Genomic DNA, 13,941 nt, shown 5'->3' with positions numbered 1-13,941 from the left:
TCAGAACTTAGACTCACAGAGAGGCCACATCCTTATTTAATGAGGAGTCAAAAGTCTCCCCACAAGTGCTCGGGGGCCGTGGCCTCCTCAGGCAGGGGGCGGCTCCGGGGCGGCCGGGCCGGCCCAGGCCGTGGAGGCTTTCCCAGGCCGGCAGGCCCAGCCACCTTCTCGGGGCAGCACTTCCACCACGGGCCTCAGCCTGGTGTGATTGATGCCCAAGGGCAAGACAAGTGCAAACCCAGATTCTCCTCTCTGCCTAGAGAGCAGACCCAATGCCCTGGGGTCCCTGCGGGCAGGAGTCACATCAGCCCCTCAGAAGAGGGTTCCCCCAGGCCTCCTTACGCAGAACGTAGCCTCTGGGGAGTCTCCCTAAGCCTCTGAAACAGGCGCTGGGCTCCCAGCTCCAGGCTGCCAGGCAGCCTTGTGCGGAGAGGGAAGAAATAGGCCCCCATTGTGCCCCTGGGCCTGGCAGCACAATGGGAGCCTGTGTCATGCCAGCAGCTGTATGTCGCTCTGATTGTGGTGAACACCAGCCTTGGAGAAGCACACAGCCTGGGGGACCACGTCTGTTTCATGTGACTCCCGGTGGGACCTGTCGACTGGCTCTCTGTGCCTGAGGGATGATGACATGTGTCTGTGGTATACTGGCTGTCTCTTGCCATGCATACACATCTCAACCAGTGCGGGCAAGTGGGTGTGCTTGTGTGTCTGCATGTGGCGACACACGTGTGTGCCTGGGGCTGGCTGGGCGAGACTACAAGTACATACACATGTAGGCCTGTGGGTTTGCGCTGAGTACAGGTGATGCCTCTGAGCATGTGGGGGCATACATGCCTAGGTCTTCTTTGCCTAAACAGGGTGTCTCCCCTAAGCACTAGTCCAGGGAAGGTAGAACTGGCTGCAAAGCTTCCTTTGGAGAAAAGTACCGCAAGATCGGGACCAAAGCTCTGCTCAATTGAAACTCAGGCTCCGCACAGACAAACATAGACTTCTCGGGGCGGGGCTGCCAACTTCACTTGTCTCCTTCCCATCACTCCTGCCCTCTCCCTCCTGCTGTTTTCCTGTATTCTGGATGATTCTGGACCCTCATCTGGGCTGGGGATCCTCAGACAAGTAGAGGTAGGTGGAATGGCGAGAATGGCTGAAGCTCTTCCAGGTTCAGGATGTTCCTCAGAGGGCTGAGCTGCCCGATTTGCATCCCTACCATCCCAACCCCCTCGAATCAGAGCCCAGCCATCCAGCCTGCCTTCCCAACCATACTGGAATCAGGAAATGAGATTTCAAGTCCCTTTAACTAAATCTAACAACTATTTACAAAGGATCTTCCAAGTACAAGGCTCTGCAATGCTGGGAGCAGTGGAGAGAGGCCCTTTGCCAGGTCGTGCCTCTCAGATAACTCCAGGTTTAGGGCAATGAAGCCCCACTTTAGGGCTTTGTTCCCTACGAGCACCCACAGCTGCTGCCTGCATCACAGTGCCTACCTCTCCTCAACCAGCCTGGTGAAGGGGCACCCAAGGGGCACACTGGTGGCCCCTTCCTACCGCTGGGCTTCTGTCCCCACCCTCCAGTGCTCAGAGGAGCCCTCTGAGAGGTGGCTAACGAGGGAGAGGGCAGAGAACCCCTGCCCCACTTAGGAGATGGTATCAGGAGCTTGGGAGCTTTGGCTCGCTTTCCGATTAGAAGAAAAAGCTATTACTCCTCTGAAAGGAGGGGCCTCCTGCCTTCATAGTCCAACCCGCAGGCAAGTGTCTCTCAGCTTGTCCTCCAAAGCTCCCTCCCTGAATCAGTCTCCAAAGCAAAAAGTGCAATATGCTGCTTTGGGTGAGCCATTAAAGTATTAAGTTCGTTTTTGTTTTTGTTTTTAATCTAGAAATTGAAGAAAGACTTACCAAATAGTTGATAAATGGATTGAACTGTGCCCTCCTGACTCAGTCCCAGCTTCATACCATCCTAAGTCACAGAAGAGACTCCAGGAATGCCGGGGATGAGAGCGAGCTCCCCTGTGTGGGTCTTTGTGGGGCACCTTCCCACTTTGGCTCCCTTTCAGCGAAAGGCTTTGTTTATTACTGCATAAGTGCTTGGGTATATCACTAGTGTGGATGGTTTTATAAAAATGATACTTGAACAGAAGAATATTTTCATACTTTGTAAATGAGAGGAATGTAACAAAACATTTTCCTTAGCCCACAGATCTTCTGGGAATCAAATTTAAAGACAATTTGTGAATTTTTCTTTTACAGAAAGATGAATGAATTCTAGATTCACTGACCTTTCCTATGGTAAGTGGCTGTTAGTAGGGTTCAACTCCAGAGGACATTTCAGACAAAAATAGTGAGTTCTAGCAAACTATAGGGGACATTTTAACAATAGGAAATAAAGGAACAGCTTTTCAAATAAAATGTATGCTAAAGAGAGAGTGCTTTGAAAATGGTTATTTGGAAATATGTCCATCATCTTTCTGTAAAAATAAAAAAGGACAAATATTTTCATCATATTGAAAACTATGTAAATATGTCACCTATTAAAAACTCTACACAGTCAAAAAATAAGCCTGGAAAATTTTATAAATAAAGAACTTAAGAGAATTTTCAAATCTTTGTTAAAAATACAAAACCAGAAAACCTAATTATTTTATAAGAATAGTTGTTTGAAATCAGGATAAGTGGAAATTTACTAGCTAAATGTCAATTAAATTGCACGATGGACGGATGGAAGTGAAGTATAAATGTCTCGATTTAATAGGCACAGTGAGTGATACAGACCCATCATTTGGCAAAGTATCTCTTATAGTTATGGCCATTATGACTACCAAGACTCAAAATAAATTGAATCGGCTATTCAAATTTCTGTATCACAAAGTATTTAAAAAGATTTAAAATGTAATGCGTGTGATCGCAGACAGAATAGTGAACATTTTAATAGAAAGAACTTTAATAGCATCCCTGAGCCCATGGATTAAACCAGCTAGAGTCTGTCCTACTTCTGGACTCCCTGTTACATGAGCTAATAAATGTCCTTATTCTCTTATGCCTGATAATAAAGAGACTCTTCCTAACTTTTTATCTAAGCCAACTCAAATCAGAATTCCTATGACTTGCAGCTGAAAGCTTCCTGGGCTACCACTTCAAATTGGCCTGTCCAAAGGCTGCTTCCAGCCTCAGGACTTCATATGAAGTGGTTCCTGGGGTGGGGTCACAGACTTGATCCCAGGGACAGTTTATGAAATTGGGGAGCAATCATGTTCACAGCAGCCAGGCAGTTTGAAATCACCCTCCTTACCAGATCTGTGAGAAGACAGAAAAATCTTCTAAGGGTGCTCTAGCCCCTGACCTAATAATAATGACAATGACAACATAAAACGGCTAATACTTATTGAGCATTTACTATATTCTAGGCTCTATTCTTAATGCTTTGCACATGTCATCTCACTTCAGCTTCCAAACAATCTGATGAGGTAATGCTATTGTTATCCCTGTTTTCACATGTGGGCACTGAGGTATAAAGAATTTGTCCAAAGTCATAGAGCTTGTAAGCATCAGAGCTGGTATTTGGACCCCCGTTGTCTTGGTCTGGGGTCTTCTTAACCACTACATAGCCCTGATCCTTGTGTTCTTGCTTAAAAATAGAGAGGTTCTTTCTAACTTAAGTGATTCCTTGCTTAAAAAAATTTCTGCTTTTTGAGTTTACTTATAACAACCCATAAAACTCATTCCATCTGGTAGTGACAACAATAACACCAACCACCCATATTTAAGGACATTCGTTTTAAGCTTGGAATTTTGCATCTTAAAGAGAACAGATACTCCTGATCCACTTCTCAAAGGACCATCAAATAGCAGCTCAACAACTGCCCCAAAGTCTCTTGTAAAGTTCCCATGACGATTTCCCAAAAAGAGGACTTCCAAATGTTGCCACTCCAGTGTGAGAGCTCCCGCACCTTATGCATTACTGCAAAGGCTGGAAATCATTTTCCGGTTAAGGCTGGAAAAGGATGTCCACATAGAGAGGCAGCATAACATTATAGCTACCTGGGCTACCTGGGACCGATCAATCCTGGCTGGCCACTCTCTAGCTGAGCAAACTCGGGCTAGTTATCTAACCTTCTTGTGCCACAGTTTCGCCATCTCTAAAAGAGGGAAAACAATAGTTTGCACATCATACGGATGTTAAGAAGATTAAATTAATCAATATTTGCAAAGTACTTAAAACAGTACCTGGAAGAGTATTTGAAGAACTCTTACAAATCAATAGCAAGAAGATAAACAACCCAATTTAAAAATAGGCAAAAAATTAAACAGATGTTTCGTTATATAAAATATATAGACAAGAGATGCTCAATCTCGTTAGTAATTAGGGAAATGCAAATGAAAACCCCAAGGAGACACCACCGCATATCCACTAGAACGGCTACAGTTTTAAAAACTAACAATACCAAGAGTTAAAGAAAATGTGAAGCAATTAAAACTTTCATATGCTGCTGGTGGGAGTACAAAATAATACAGCCACCTAGAAAAACAGTTTGGCAGTTTCTTATAAAGTTAAATATTCACGTAGCAGATGATTCAGTAATTATACTTCTAAGTATTTACTCAAAAGAAATAAAAATACATGTGCACACAAATACCTGTATGCAAATGTTAATAGCAGCTTTATTCACAACTGCTCCAAACTGGAAGCAACCCAAATGTCCATCAGCTGGTGAAAGGAGAAACAAACTATGGTAAGTTCATACAATAGAATACTCCTTAGCAATAAAAAAGAACAAACTACCCATACACACAGCATGGATGAAGCTCAAAAGCAATATGCTAAATGAAAAAAGCCAAACACAGAAGATTGCATATCGTGATTCCACTTGTAGGATGTTCTGGAAAAAAAGGCAAAATTATAGGGACAGAAGTCAGACAAGTGATTCCTGGGGTTTGGAAAAGGGAAGTGACTGAAAAAGTACGTGAGGGAACTTTTTGGGGTGATGAAAATATTTTATATCTTGGTTGTGGTGGTAGGTACATGCCTGTATAAATCTGTCAAAACTCATCAAACTATACTCTTGAAAAATGAATTTTACTGTATGTAAATTATATTTTAATGAACCTGATATAAGAAAAACAGTGCTTTGCACATGATGCTCAAATATTTATGTAGAAAAAGTCTAGAAGTATGCACCCGAAATATTATCAGAGATAATTTCCAAGTGGCAAGATTATTGTAATATTTTTCCTTCTTTCTGTTTTCTGTATATAAAAGTAAATGGAAGCTCTTTTAAAAAAGTAGAGATTGAAAAACTAATTCTAGATACCTATGGAAGTGCCAAGGACCAAGAATAGCAAAAACAACTTTTGAAGAACAAAACTGGAAGACAAACACTACCTGATTTCAAATTTTATTATAAAGCTATACTAGATCAAGACGGTGCGATATTGCCATAGAGACAAATGTATCAATGGACTAGAATCAAGAGACCCGAAATAGACCCCTACTTACACAAACAAGACGTTTTCAACAAAAGCGCAAAGGCAGCACAGTGCAAAAGGGATAATCTTTTCAGTAAAAGGGGCTAGAACAATTACATATCCATAAGCAAAAAAGCAAACTTCTATCTATACTTTGTACCATATACAACGTATAACTCAAAATGGACTATAGACCTAAATGTAAAACCTAAAACTGTAAAACATCTAGAAGAAAAGCTTTTGACCATAGAATAGGCAAAAATTTTAGATGAGGCAGCAAAAGTACAATCTGTAAAAGGACAAATTGATAAATTAGACTTTATCGAAATTAGAAACGTCTGCTCTTCACGCTGTTAAAGAATGAAAAGAGGAACCATGGGTTTGAAGAAAGTTTTTGCAAATCATGCATCTGTTAAAGGACTTATATCCAGAATATATAAAGAACTCTCAAAGCTTAAAAAAAAAAAAAAACACAACAAAACAAAACATTTGAAAAATAATGAATATAATATCTGAGATAGCACTAACATCTATTAAAATGGCCAAAATGGTAAAAAATACTAAGGCTGTGAGGGAGGAATGAGCACTCATTGACTTGAGGTGGGTCAGCTGCTCAGCTTAAGAAATAGGTCTCTTTTTAAACTTTACCATGTACCTGAACTCTATCTAGAATGCAATATTCAGACACTAGGTGTTTCCTCATCCCCCTTGTATAATATAATCACCTATGTAATCTCATGCTTTTCTACTTATGTGGTTTCTATGCACACAGAGTTATATTAAATAAAGGTATTGTTCATGGTTTTATTTGAAAAAAAAAAAAAGCTTTGGCTATACTAAGCTTTGGCAAGGATGTGGAAGAATTGGAACTTGTGAACATAGATGGTGAGAATGCAAAATGGTACAACCACCCACCACTTTGGAAAAGTTTTTGGCAGTTTCTTAAAAAGGTAAACACACTCTATCATGTGATCCAGCCATTCCACTTCTAGGTATTTACCCAGAGAGATGAGAACATAGGTCAATAAAAAGACTGATTCATGAATCCACATAGCAGCTTTATTTGTAATAACTAAGGACTGGAAACAACCCAAATGTCCATCACTAGGTAAATGGATAAACAAACTATGGTAGATCTGTACAATGGAATATTACTCAACGTTAAAAAGGAATTAACTATTGTAACTATGCTACAACACAAATAAGTCTCAAATATAATTATGCTGTGAGAAATCAGACAAAAAAAGAATAGCGTATAATTTCATTTATATAAAATTCTAGAAAATTCAATTTTCTAGAAACGGAAAGCAGATTGATGATTACCTAAAGATGGAGGTGATGGAGAAGGGGTGGGAGAAAGGAATTTCAGAGGAAGAAACTTTTAGAGTGATGGAAATGTACATTTTTTTGATGGTGGTGATAGGTTTCAATGATGTATAAATATGTGAAAACTTATCACATTGGATACTTTAAATAGTGACATTTATTACAGGTCAATTATGCCTCAATAAAGCTATTAAAATAAACAGAGATTACTTTTGTAACACAATAAATTTCTTGAAAGGCAGAAATATGAGACTAAGGATATTGTATATTATACATACATATTTTTGTGATTAGTTACTGTGTGGCCCTATTTAATATTTCACATACTATTTAGAAACTTTGTAATATATAGATTATAGGTATATCGTTACAGCTACTTGAGTTTGGTTTTGTGGTCAGCTCTATATAAATTTGTAAATCAGGCCTTCAGTCAGAAACATTATCCTGTATCATAATACTGTTTCTGTGGGAAAATCAGAATTGGCTTACATTACATTGACATGGTTCCTTTTCTCTGCCCCGACTCTCTTCTCAAATCCATCTTATACACTGTTGCCAGACATCTTTTTTTTAAAAAAAAAAAAAAAAAAAAAAAAAAAGAGATCATGTTACTTCCCTGTTAAACCCCTCGGTGGTTCCAAATGGTAGAGTTTAAGCTCCACAGCATGACATTCTAGGTCCTTCACAACTAGCCCCGTCTGCCTCCCCAGGCCCTCTCTAGGATCGCCCCTCCTTTTATGCGTCTGACCCATCTGTCAGGTGTTTTCAACGCTTGGAGACTTTGCTCAAACTGTCTCATTGTCAAGTGTGTCTTTCCCTTTCACCTCACTTGTGCATCTGAAAAAATCTCTCATCCTTCAAGACTCATTTCAAATATCACCCCCTCTTGAGAGTCTTCCAAATTCCCCCCAAACAAAATGAATTACTCTTTTTACTGCACTCTCATAGCACCTTACCTATACTTCTACTAGACCACATATTTTATTGTATTGCATTAGTTAGATTAGAGGCTAAGCCACTATAACAACACCACCACCACCAACAACAATAAACAGACAAAAAAACCTCCCCTGATATCAGTGGTTTGAACAAGTTTGTTTCTCTCTCACATAAAAGTCCTACGTGGGATGCTGGCTCAGCTCTGCAACGTTGGGATCCAAGCCGCGTCTATCTTGTTGCTCCATCATCCTTAGAGTTTTGCCCTCTTGTGCATGGACCAACATGGCTCTCCAAAGTGTCTACCTTCCAGCCATCAGGACAGGGGGAAGAGGGAAGGAAGAGCGTCTCCCGCCTTTTGACAATATGATCCAGAACTTGTACCATCTCTTTGTTCATATCCCGTAATTTAGTTACAGCCACATATAACTTCAAAGGAGACTGGGAAATACAACTTTAGCTTGGGTGGCCATGTGCTCCACTAAAAGTCAGGTGTTAGTGTACGGCCATGCCACTCTGAACAAGAGCGATCCCATCTGATCTCGGAAACTAAGCAGGGTCGGGCCTGGGTAGTGCTTAGATGGGAGACCACCTAGGAAGACCAGGAGCTGTAGGCGTAAAAAATGAAAAAAATAAATGATCATAAGCTGACAAGGTCTTTGCAACCTGTGAGGTCAACCAAGGGTTGCCTTGCCTGAAAAATATTTTTAAAAGTCAGATGTTGTATTATTATGAGAGGAAAAGGGAAAATGGACCTAGGGATAAATTAGAAGTCTCTGCCACAGTCCACCCCCTAGCCACCCAACTATCTGTGATCGCCTTTCTTTTAACACATAAAATAAAAACACTGTATGCCTTCCAAGGCATACAGCTTCAAGTACCTAGCACCTTAATCAGGTCCGGTTGTGGTTACCTGTGGCCTGGGGACCAACACACTAAAAGACAAGTTGCCTGCCCCCTGACCTTCTTCCAACACACAATGATAGAAAAAGAACCACATACCCCAATTTAAAAACGGTCACTCTTATTCAGAAAATAAAACAATGGAAACTACAGGGATGGGAACTACTTCAGTCCATAGCAATTACCGAAGCATGCCAGTGAGAAGTTATAAAGCCTTCTTGCCCTTATGTTTTCTAGAAGTAACTCCCTTGTCCACTGTGCTCCTTGGCCCCTGGTTTGCCCTCTGAGAAGCTATTAGTAGGTCATTATCCTCCATAACCACATCTGAAGTGGGCATTGAAGAATGTGCCTCTCTTGGGCTTCCAGACTATTTGCTTCCAGTCAGTAACTCCAGCCAAAGGTCTTGTCCTGACAGAGTTTGTGAGGCTGAAAACTCCGGCTGTATTTTTCCTGGCTTCTGTGCTCTGCCCAGACCCCTCTCTAGTCCTAATGGCTATTATCTCCAGGCCATCTGAGACAATAAGTTTGGGTGGAAAGGGAACACCCTTAATCCGATCTTGGCTGCTGGGCTGGCTCTCATTGTCTGGCAGAGAATTCATAACTTACAAAAGCTTGAGAAAGGCTCAGGGCCATAGTCTTAACTCCTGCTAAGGCTGTCTTTTCAGAGCCAGTTTAGGTCACTGCTTCCATTTGGAATGCAGAAGCAGTTGGCTCTTACAACTCTACAAGTCTCCAAATTTCCAGACTCTCAGCTAACCTAGATTGCAGACAGCAGGTAAAGGTCCCCCCCTTAGCAGAACTGTATTCTCTTCCATCTCTGCTTACAAACTGGCTAGATCTAACTTGAGTTCATTTCTCTCTTCTAGAAATCTGCTGAATGCGGCAAGAAGCAGTCAGTACTTACCAGTCATCAAGTTCTAGAGTGAGTTACGGGCTCAGAGAACATGTGATCTTCCTGTCAAGGTATCAATCACAGATGCCAGTTTTACGAAATCTTCTGCTAGAGCATAGCAAGGGTCACCAACTTTCCAGTCTGCATATCTGTGTCTGTCCTACCTGACTCTGAAGCCAATGCCACGTATGTGAGTATTTTTATGACAGTACTCTACTTCCAGGTAGTCTAAATTAATTATGAAATCGATTTTGGCACGTGTAACTGAGAGACCAAACATAACAGCAGTTCAAACAAGATGGAAGTTTATTTTTCTCTCATGAGAGAGTCTAAACTGCTATGATGGTTCTGCTCTGCAGAGTCATAGGGTTCTGGACTTCTTTTGTCTTGTTTCACTATCCAAAGAGGGGGTCTCCATCCACATGGCCCACCATGGCTCACCCTCAAATTCTCATTCCAGTGAACAGGAAGGGGGAAAGGGGAAGAGAGTGCAGTCTAGAAGTTGTACACACATCACTCCTGTTCGCCTCTCTCTGGCCATATGGCTATACTTAGTCGAAAGGGAGGCCCTGACATACAGTCTTTATTCTGGGCTGTTCTATCACAATAGAGAGAGGAGGAGGAAGCGATAAAGGAGAGAGTGGTTATCTCTGCCATAGCCTGTCTCCTCTTGAGAGAATTCTTTGAGGGACAAGGACCTTGTCTTAACATCTTCAACATCCACGGGCCCAGCCAAGGGCCCAGCACAAGATCAGTGGCTATATATGTCCAACTTTAATTTTCCCAGACCATAACCCAATCCCATCATAATGGACATTTGTAGCATGACTTGTGTTTGAAAGACACCTGCACCGACGTAGCCCAGGAGCCCCCATCCTGTGTGTCTTCAAGTTCTCCAGCCTTGTGGAATCGCCTCCCGTGCCGAATATTTTTGAGGGCTTTCTGACGTGGGCAGTTTGTTTCTCTGGACTCAGTGCCTCCCTGAGGTCCCTTTGCATGTCACCATGGACCTCAGCCTTGTGCTTGTGGTCCCCTGTGAGACGGCCTCTTCCTAAGCAGATGCCAGTCTCCTCCTTTCTCCTTCCCAATGTTCCAAGAACGCAAGGCTCATGTGTACTGCAGGTGTCTAATCAAGTTCAGGTATAATTAAGGGTGAATATAGCATATGGTGCAAAACAACATCAAATTCAAGGTCACGTATCACATCCTCAAAATGTGTTGGTCATTCCCCACCACACAGAACTTCTCCTTGATAGAGTTCCTCTGTTAGTCCCTACTCTGCCCCACATGGTATTTTCCCAGCCTTCTCTCCAGACACCCAATATCTCTCTATTTTTACCTATTTCTGGGTCCCTTGAGGATTCCCATGAGCTGCCCTCACAGCCTCTCCACGCCCCTCACTTTGTCCTATAGCCAGTTCAGCTCTTGCTCATCTCAGCCTCACCCTCCAGGTGGCTCAGGAGCTCTCAGTGGTCTCGATCCCAAAGGCCCATCACTGCGTTTCAATAAGTGAAAGGGCCATGAACCCCAAGGTGAGAAAAGGGCACATTCCATTTGACTTTTAAATAGTCCCTTTATTTTCTCCCCCACTCTAAGTACTAGATATAGTTTCGGTCCTCGAAATCCACAGGGGAGGAGAAGTGAGGCACTTCAGGCCCAAAGGTGTGAAGCCACTGTCCAAAGCCACATGGCGGGGGTGGTGACAGACAGGGCAGGGGGGTGACAGACAGGGCAGGCCCACAGGTTAGGCTCCATGCCCCTGCCTGGGGAGCGGCCGCATTATCTTGGGGCATCTCTCTGTGCTCTGTGATGTGAATCTTATTTCTCCTATGTACAGCTCCCAAGAGACAGTGCAACGCCTGACCAGGCTAGGCCCACAGTGTCCACATTCAGGGCCCACCTGCCCTGCTAACCTACTGAAATGGTTGCTATGGTGAAAACCGCTGTGCACAGGATCAGTGACTTCAAAGATGCTCTCTCCCTGGGTGCATCCCACTTAACACTCCCCCAAACACACCTGCTGAGACTGCAGCCTCAAATTCCCAAATGCCCTGTCTCCACCCTCTGGCAGGGCTGGGTCCAGCCCCACCAGGGCAGGGGAGATGGTGGGGAAGAGAAGCAGGTTGGGGAGGAGGGGTGGGGCTGAGCAGAGGGGATTGAATTGAATAGGTGCTTTCTTCTCAGAGCCTTCCCCACCCCCAAGTGGTCACTGATTAACCTTCCAGACCAGATAACCCCTCCATGGGAGGAGAAAAATGTGTGTTTAGCCTGGGTCGTAAAACATCAATATTGACTTCTCAGGGGTGAAGCCAAAAGGGAAGGGGAGGGGTAGAGGGATGCAAGGGAGGATCGCCATCCCCCACAACCCCTCTAAGCCTGAGACACCCACGGGCCAGCCTACCTGGTCTCCTTTCCTGGGGGGGAACACTGGATGATCAGACTGGTATCCGAAAAAGCTGGATTTCCATGTACCTCCATCTCAGAGGGACTGGGGAGCCAGAGCCCAGCCTTCCCCGCCCCCTGCTGCCGCATGGGGCCCCTCCACCCTGACCCCAGAAGATGAGAGCATTGTGCAAGTCACAGGTCTGGGATCAGACTGCCTCTGCTCTGGTGTTTTCCAGCTCTGGGATGACCGATTTGAGCCTCAGTTTCCTCCTTTGTCAAATGGGCTTAGTAATAGCACCCAACTCACAGAGCAGTTTAGAGATCAACCAAGATCACTTATGCTTGTAAAGAAGCGGCTGGTACCTCCATGAAAAGAGCAGTGAGCATGCGCTCTCTCTCTCTCTCTCCCCTTTCTCTCTCTCTCTCTCCTCGCTCTCTCTATCCTCGTCCCTCCTCTTCTCTCCTCTCGATCTCATCTTTCCTCTGGCTCTCTAGTCCCCATTCCTCATCTCTCTCTCCTCGTTATCTCTGCTCTATGCTCTCTCTCTCTCTCTCTCTCTCTCTCTCGGTGTCTCTCTCTCCACCACCTTTCCTCCTCCTCTACCTCTACCTCTGTCTCTTGATATGCAGATCAATTTACATTCCTTCCTTCTAGCTTCTGGCTAAGGCTTCCCTGATGTGGCTTTGGGGTGGACAGTGCCTGACTCACCCAAGGCCAGAAACCAGAGGTGGTCAGGCCAGTCATGGGGGTTCTTCTTCTTCTTCTCTCTGGCCCAGAATGAATCAATCCCCAAACACTGTCTTGGGCTGGTGTTTTGTTCATCAGAGGACCTGAGGAAGGTGGTCTGTGGCTACCTGCTACTTGGGGTGGGGCCATGTCCTCCTCAGGGAACCTCACACTTTCATTCCAGAGTCTTCTCTCTGTTGTCCATCTCCTTCCTTTGGGGGGAAAAGGTGATTCTGCTGCTGCTCCCTGCCTTTCTGGAGGGTCAGAATGAGGAGGTTCCCCACAGAATCTTCAGCCCCTCAGGGCAGGGCACTTTCTGTGCCTCATTTAATACTGGGCTCAGGGAGCACTGGAGAGGAATTTGGGTCTCTTGATCCTCACCCAAGGCCAGGGTCCTCTCCTCCCCCAACCCCAGGTTAGCCCCACCTAATGCTGTGAGAGGCCAAGGCCCTAACCCCAAGTGTCCTCCATCCAGCTGGCGGGAAGGGCCTGTCCCTGGGCACCTGGTCAATAATTAACGCTGAGCAAACTCAGGCCAGAGGGCCTCCCAGTAGGGTCAGGACCAGACAAAGGCCCTGCTGTCTCACTAAGCTGCCATCTTGGTGGGGGGTTACTGGCCGGTCAGTCACCCCTGGGTGGCAAACACCCCTGCCTCCAGCAAGGCTCTGGAGTGGCTGCTGCTCAGCTAGGAATAGTGCGGAGATAGATAGGCTTGGAGGAGGAGGCCGATAGGTGGGGTCTGGCCACATGCCTGTTTTCAAGCCTCAGCTTCACAGTGATGAGCAAACCTGGGATGGGGGCTGGGAGGCTCCCCAGCTGGGGTGCCTCTGCAGCTGTTTGCCACAGGACTGACGGGGTGGGTGGCTTGCCTCCGAGAGCAGCTTTCAGCCCCCTCCTTCCTCCCTCCTTCTCCCCTACCTATCCTTCCTTCCCTCCTTAGAAAAGCCATCGAGCGTCTTCTGTGTTCTAGATCCTTCTTCGGTGTCCCCCCTTCTCTCCCCATCCCGCCAAGTTTCCACGCCTTCTCGATGCCTTTGTTTGCACTGTTCCTGCAATCTTGGAAACCCTTCCTCTCCATCCAAATCTCCTTTCTCCTCTCAGGTGTCCTCCGGAGGCCACTTTGATCCCATCCCCCGCACCCGGTTCCTCCCGCACTGATGCTCCCCTGCGCTTTACCTCATCGTGCGCTTGTTCTGCCTCCTTAGCTGCACTGTGAGCTTCTTTGGGGGCTGGATGCCATGGCGTCCCTCCCCCAGCCATGGGTAACGAGCGGCATTAGTCGGTTTATCAGCAATGCCACCCTCAGCCACAAATCAGGC

General features: G+C 45.0%; 1 long non-coding RNA gene and 1 pseudogene across 1 annotated transcript; one reads left to right on the top strand and one right to left on the bottom strand.

Moving 5' to 3' along the window:
• Nucleotides 1–7,362: 7,362 nt before the first annotated feature.
• LOC118605490 lies at nt 7,363–10,036 on the bottom strand. Its single transcript, XR_004952190.1, has 2 exons — nt 9,523–10,036; nt 7,363–8,323 (listed from the first exon to the last, which is right to left on the bottom strand). It is a non-coding gene; the product is annotated as an uncharacterized LOC118605490 (long non-coding RNA).
• Nucleotides 8,214–8,332, top strand: LOC118606057 (annotated as a pseudogene).
• Nucleotides 10,037–13,941: the final 3,905 nt, after the last annotated feature.

Source organism: Rousettus aegyptiacus, unplaced genomic scaffold (genome assembly GCF_014176215.1).
Source record: "Rousettus aegyptiacus isolate mRouAeg1 unplaced genomic scaffold, mRouAeg1.p scaffold_m13_p_7, whole genome shotgun sequence".
Taxonomy (NCBI): domain Eukaryota; kingdom Metazoa; phylum Chordata; class Mammalia; order Chiroptera; family Pteropodidae; genus Rousettus; species Rousettus aegyptiacus.
Note: the sequence above shows the minus strand (reverse complement) of the source record. Positions and strands in the feature narration are given on the sequence as shown.